The sequence below is a fragment of the Chiloscyllium plagiosum genome, chromosome 1 (assembly GCF_004010195.1).
Source record: "Chiloscyllium plagiosum isolate BGI_BamShark_2017 chromosome 1, ASM401019v2, whole genome shotgun sequence".
Lineage (NCBI taxonomy): Eukaryota > Metazoa > Chordata > Chondrichthyes > Orectolobiformes > Hemiscylliidae > Chiloscyllium > Chiloscyllium plagiosum.
The window spans coordinates 54,646,166-54,651,973 of record NC_057710.1 but is presented as its reverse complement, the minus strand read 5'-3'; the positions used below and the strand labels follow the sequence as shown (position 1 = coordinate 54,651,973).

The 5,808-nt window shown below is 42.1% G+C and overlaps 1 long non-coding RNA gene across 1 annotated transcript in view; it reads right to left on the bottom strand.

The window, feature by feature from the left end:
• Positions 1-2,030: 2,030 nt before the first annotated feature.
• LOC122555421 overlaps positions 2,031-5,808 on the bottom strand; it is a 7,061-nt gene continuing 3,283 nt past the window's right edge. The window contains exons 2-3 of the long non-coding RNA XR_006313271.1: positions 2,466-2,543; positions 2,031-2,186 (exon numbers count right to left, since the gene is read on the bottom strand). This is a non-coding gene — a long non-coding RNA (uncharacterized LOC122555421). The remainder of the gene's footprint in view (positions 2,187-2,465; positions 2,544-5,808) is intronic.

The following is a 5,808-nucleotide window of genomic DNA, read 5'->3' as shown; positions in this document are numbered from 1 at the left end:
TTGGTCCCAACTCCCATTAAGCAAGGAAGCAGCATGTTGTTTTTTCCCCTGTTGGAAATAAGGCCATCTTCATAGAGTGCACAGATGGTAGAAGACATTCTGCCTCTCTTTCACTCGCTTTTCAGGAGAGGGCCCATAACCAAATTTTGAAAAATGATTGCTTATTAATTTGATAAACCAGCTTAGAAGGCAAGTAGCTAACCAGTACCCCACATAAAGATCAATAAATCCCCTGGGCTAGAGAGGATATTCTCTAGGTTACTACAGGAAGTGAAGGAAGAGATTGCTACACCTTTGGCGATGATCTTTGCATTCTCACTGTCCACTGGGGTAGTGCCAGGTAATTGGAGGGTGGCAGGTGTTATTCACTGGTTCAAGCAAGGGAATAGGGATAATCCCAGGAATTGCAGACTAATCAGTCTTACTTCTGTGCTCGGTAAAGTGTGGGAGAGAATTCAAAGAGACAGGATTTGTGATTACTTGACAAACCAAAGCCTAATTAGAGGTACAATGTGGAGGTGCTGATGCTGGACTGGGTAGACAAAGTTGAAAATCACACAACACTTGATGAAGGAGCAGTGCTCTGAAAGCTAGTACTTCCAAATAAAACTGTTGGACTATAACCTGTGTTGTGTAATTTTTATTTCTGATTAAAGATGGTCAGCAAGGTTTTGTGGGGGCAGGTCATGCCTCACAAGCCTTATTGAATTCTTTAAGGAAGTGACAAAACACATTGATGAAGGTAGAGCAGTGGATGTGGTGTACATGGATTTTAGCAAGGCATTTGATCAGGTTCCCTATGGTGGGTTCATTCAGAAAGTAAGGAGGTATGGGATACACGGAAATCTAGCTGTCTGGATACAGAATTGGCTGGCACATAGAAAACAGATTGTGGTGGTAGATGGAAAGTATTCAGCCCGGAGATCAGTGATTAGTGGTGTTCCACAGGGATCTGTTCTGTGACCTCTGCGCTTTGTGATTTTTATAAATGACTTGGATGAGGAAGTGGAAGGAAGTTTGCTGATAGCATGAAGGTTGGTGGAGTGGTGGATAGTGTGGAGGGCTGTTGTAGGTTGCAACAGGACATTGACAGGATGCAGAACTGGGCTGATAAGTGGCAGATGAGTTCAAACTGGAAAAATATGAAGGAATTCACTTTGAAAGGTTGAGTTTGAATGTAGAATACAGGGTTAAAGGCAGGATTCTTGGCAGTGTGGAGGAACAGGGGGATCTTGGGGCCCATGTCCATTGATCCTTCAAAGTTGCCACCCATGTTGATAGTGTTGTCAAGACGGAATATGGTGCGTTGGCTTTCATTAGCAAGGGGGATTGAGATTAAAAGCCACAAGGTTATGCTGCAGCTCTATTGAGCTCTGGTTAGACCACACTTGGAATACTGTATTCAGTTCTGGACTCCTCATTATAGGAAGGATGTGGAATCTTTAGAGAGGATGAGAGGAGATTTACCAGGATGCTGCCTGGACTGGAGGGCATGTCTTATGAAGAAAAGTTGAGGGAGCTAGGGTTTTTCTCATTGAAGCGAAGAAGGATGAAAGGTGACTTGATAGAGGTGTACAAGATGATGTGAGACATAGATAGAATGGTTAGCCAGAGATTTTTTCCTAGGGTGGAAATGACTATCACAAGGAGGCATAACTTTAACATGATTGAAGGAAGGTTTAGGGGAGATGTCAGAGGTGGGTTCTTTACATACAGAGTGGAATGCACAGTCAGTGGTGGTAGTACAGTCAGATACATTAGGGACATTTAAGCAACTCTTGGATAGGCACATGGAAGATATAACAATGAAGGGTATGTATGTTAGTCTGATCTTACAGTAGAATAAAAGGTCAGCACAACATTGAGGGCTAAAGGGCCTCTACTGTATTATGGATTTTGTGTTCTATGTTTCTGATCTTGTCCCTCCCTACCCAAGGGTGCCCAAGAAGCATTTCCACTGGCACAGATGCTACAGAAACTGACCCAAGGTTAAAGTTAAAGTTGAAATGTAGTTGAACAAATACCTTAGTTACTGATAGAACAGAAATTCCACAGCTCTGCTGTTGCAATGTTGAATGGGATGTCAAGTCTGGTGGTTTCATTTACCCAGAAAGTGACTGGATGAAAGCAAGTAGTAATCACTCTTGTGGGTGATGAGGCCCTGGGTAGCATTCTGTTGGCAGCACCTAATTAAGAGGCAATCTGTTAACAATATCCCTAGTTTTGACTGATTCCAGTCCACAATAGCACGATTACAGCAGGATCCCAACAACAAATGTGTCTTGCCAGATTTTCAGGTCTTATCCAAAATGCTATAGGAAAGATAGAAAAGGGGGTAAAAGAGGAGGGTGAGTGGCAATTTTGGTTAGGGATAATATTACAGCTATACATATGGAGGAAATTCCCAGGAGTATGTCTAGTGAAGTTATTTCAGCAGAACTGAGAAATAAGAAAGGGATAATCACTTTATTGGAATTGTACTATTGACTCCTCAATAGTCAGCAGGAAATTGAGAAGCATGTTTATTTGGAGATCACAGTTATCTGTAAGAACAATAAAGTGGTAATGTTAGAGAATTTTAACTTTCCAAACATAGACTGGAACTTGCATAATGTTAAGGACTTGGATGATGTAGGATTTGTTAAGTGTGTACAAGAAAGTTTTCTTATTCAGTGTGTGGATGTACCTACTATAGAAAGAGCAAAACTTGACTTTCTCTTGGGAATTAAGAAAGGACACATGACAGAAGTGTCAGTGGGGGAACTTTTTGAGGCCAGCTATCAGAACTCTATCAGTTTTTAAATAGTTATGGAAAAGGATAGACCTGATCTAAAAGTTGAAATTCTAAACTGTAGGAAGGCCAATTTTGATGGTGTTAGGCACGAACTTTCAAAAGTTGATTGAGGTCAGATATTTGCAGGTAAATGCACAGCTGGAAAGTAGAAAGCCTTCAAAAATGAGATGAGACAATATGTTCCTGTTAGTGTGAAGGGCAAGATTGCTAGGTATAGGGAATGCTGAATGACTAGAGAAATTGATTCTCTGGCCAAGTTAAAGAAGAAAGTATATGTCAGGTATAGACAGCAGCGATGAAGTGAATCCTTAGAAGAGTATAAGGGCAATAGTAGTTTATTCAAGAGGGAAATTAGGAGAGCAGAAAAGGTGGCATGAAATAGGATTGGCAGATACAGTTAAGAAAAATCCAAAGGGATTCTACAAAAATATTAAGGTAAAAAAATACCTAGGCAGAGATTAGGGCCCCTTAAAGATCCTCCCCTCCCCCAAGTCCCTCTTTCCTAACTTTTATCTTAGCCTGCTGGACACAATTTCCTCATGCCTGAAGAAGGGCTTATGCCCGAAACGTCGATTCTCCTGCTCCTTTGATGCTGCCTGACCTGCTGCGCTTTTCCAGCCCCTCCCCCAAGTCCCTCCTCCCTAACTTTTATCTTAGCCTGCTGGAAACACTTTCCTCATTCCTGAAGAAGGGCTTATGCCCGAAATGTCGATTCTCTGCTCCTTGGATGCTGCCTGACCTGCTGCGCTTTTCCAGCAACACATTTTCAGCTCTGATCTCCAGCATCTGCAGTCCTCACTTTCTCCCCTTAAAGATCAACAAAGCTGCCTTTGTGTGGAATCACAGGAGATGGGTGAGATACTAAATGAATATTGTTTATTGCAGAGAAGGATTTGGACGCTCGAGAATTTGAAGAAACAAATACTGATGTCCTGAAAAGTGTCCATATTACAGAAAGAAGCGGTGCTGAACGTCTTAAAATGCATAAGGTTGAATAATTACCCAGGACCCCATCAGTGTACCCGAAAACTCTGTGGGAACCCAGGGATGTGATTACTGGGCCCCTTGCTGAGATATTTGTGTCATTGATAGCCACAGCTGAGATGCCAGAAGACTGGAGGTTGGCTAACATTGCACCACTATTAAAGAAAGGTGGTAAGGAAAAGCCAGACAACAATAGACTGGAGGGCCTGACATCAGTGGTGGGTAGGTTATTGAAGAGGATTCTGAGGGACAAGATTTACATGCATTTGGAAGGGCAAAGTCTGATTAGGGATAGTCAACATGGCTTTGTGTGTGGGAAATTGTGCCTCACGAACTTGATTGAGTTTTTTGAAGAAGTAACAAAGAGGATTGATAAGGGCAGAGGGGTGGACGGGATCTGTATGGACTTCAGTAAGGCGTTCGATAGGGTTCTGCATGGTATACTGGTTAGCAAGGTGAGATCACATGAAACACAGGGAGAACTAACTATCTGGATACAAAATTGGCTTGAAGGTGGGAGACAGAGGCTGGTGATGGAGGGCTGTTTTTCAGACTGGAGGCCTGTGACCAGTGGAGTGCCACAAGCATCGGTCCTGAGTCCACTATTTTAAATCATTTATGTAAATGATTGTGATGTGTATACAAGAGGTGTAGTTAGTAAGTTTGCAAAATTGGTGGTTTTAATGAACAGTGAAGAAGATTACCTCAGAGTACAAAGGGACCCTGATCAGATGAGTCAATGGGCTGAGGAGTGGCAGCTGGAATTTAATTTAGATAAATGTGAGGTATTGTATTTTCAAAGGCAAATCAGAAATATGCACTGAATGGTAAAGTCCAGGAGAGTGTTGATGAACAAAGAGGTATTGGAGTGCAGGTTCTTAATTCCTCAAAAATGGAGTTTCAAGTAGACAGAGTGGTGAAGAAAGCAGTTAGCAAGCTTGCCTTTATTGGTCAGTGCATTGACAAGGAGTTGGGATGTCATGTTGTGATTGTACAAGATATTTGTGAGGCCACTTTTGGAATGCTGCATTCAATTCTGGTCTCCCTCCTATAGGAAAGATGTTGTTAAACTTGAAAGGGTTCAGAAAAGTTGTCAGGGTTGGAGGGTTTGAGCTATAGGGTGAGGCTGAATAGACTGGGCTTTTTTCCCTAGAGCATTGGAGGCTGAGTGTTGACCGTATAGAACTTTATAAAATCATGAAAGATATGGCTAGGGTGAATAATCAAGGTATTTTGCTCAGGGAAGGGGAATCCAGAACTAGAAGGTGTAGGTTTAAGGTGAGAGGGGAAAGATTTAGAAGGTACCTAAGGGGCAATTTTTTAATGTAGAGGGTGGTGTATGTATGGAATGAGCTGCCAGAGGAAGTGGTAGAGACTGGTACAATACAACATTTATTTGGCATTTGGATGGGTGTATGAATAGGAAGGGTTCAGAGAGATTTGGGCCAAATGCTAGCAAATGGGACTAGATTAATTTAGGAGTCTGGTCGGCATGGACGGGTTGGACCAAAGAGTTGGTTTCCATGCTGTACATCTTTATGACCCTATGACTCTAAGAGTTGACACTTTAACATGTTGAAGTTCTCCTGGGAGGATATTAGAACAGCAGTTGATTTTCAGGGTCAGTTGACTTGCAGAATATTTGTCCCCATTGCAATGGCACTAATTGTTCCCATCTTTTCTGAGCATTACTCAAATCCTGAAGATATATTGCTTTTATATTGTGGGGCCCACATTACCAAAATTTACTATCAGGATTCAGTACATTTAGGACATCAAAACAACTGTGACAGAAGGGAGTTGGCTTCGATGGAAACCTAGACGCTTGTGCCCCTCAGCACGTTCTTTTATTCACTCATGAGATGTGAACGTTACTGGCTGGGCAGACATTTATTGCCCATCTCTAGTTCGACTTTGAGGAAGTGGCAGTGAGCTGCCTTCTTGAACACTATTGGCCATGTGCTGTAGGTTGACCTACAATACCATTAGAGAGGGATACAAAGTTAAAAATCACACAACACCAGGTTATA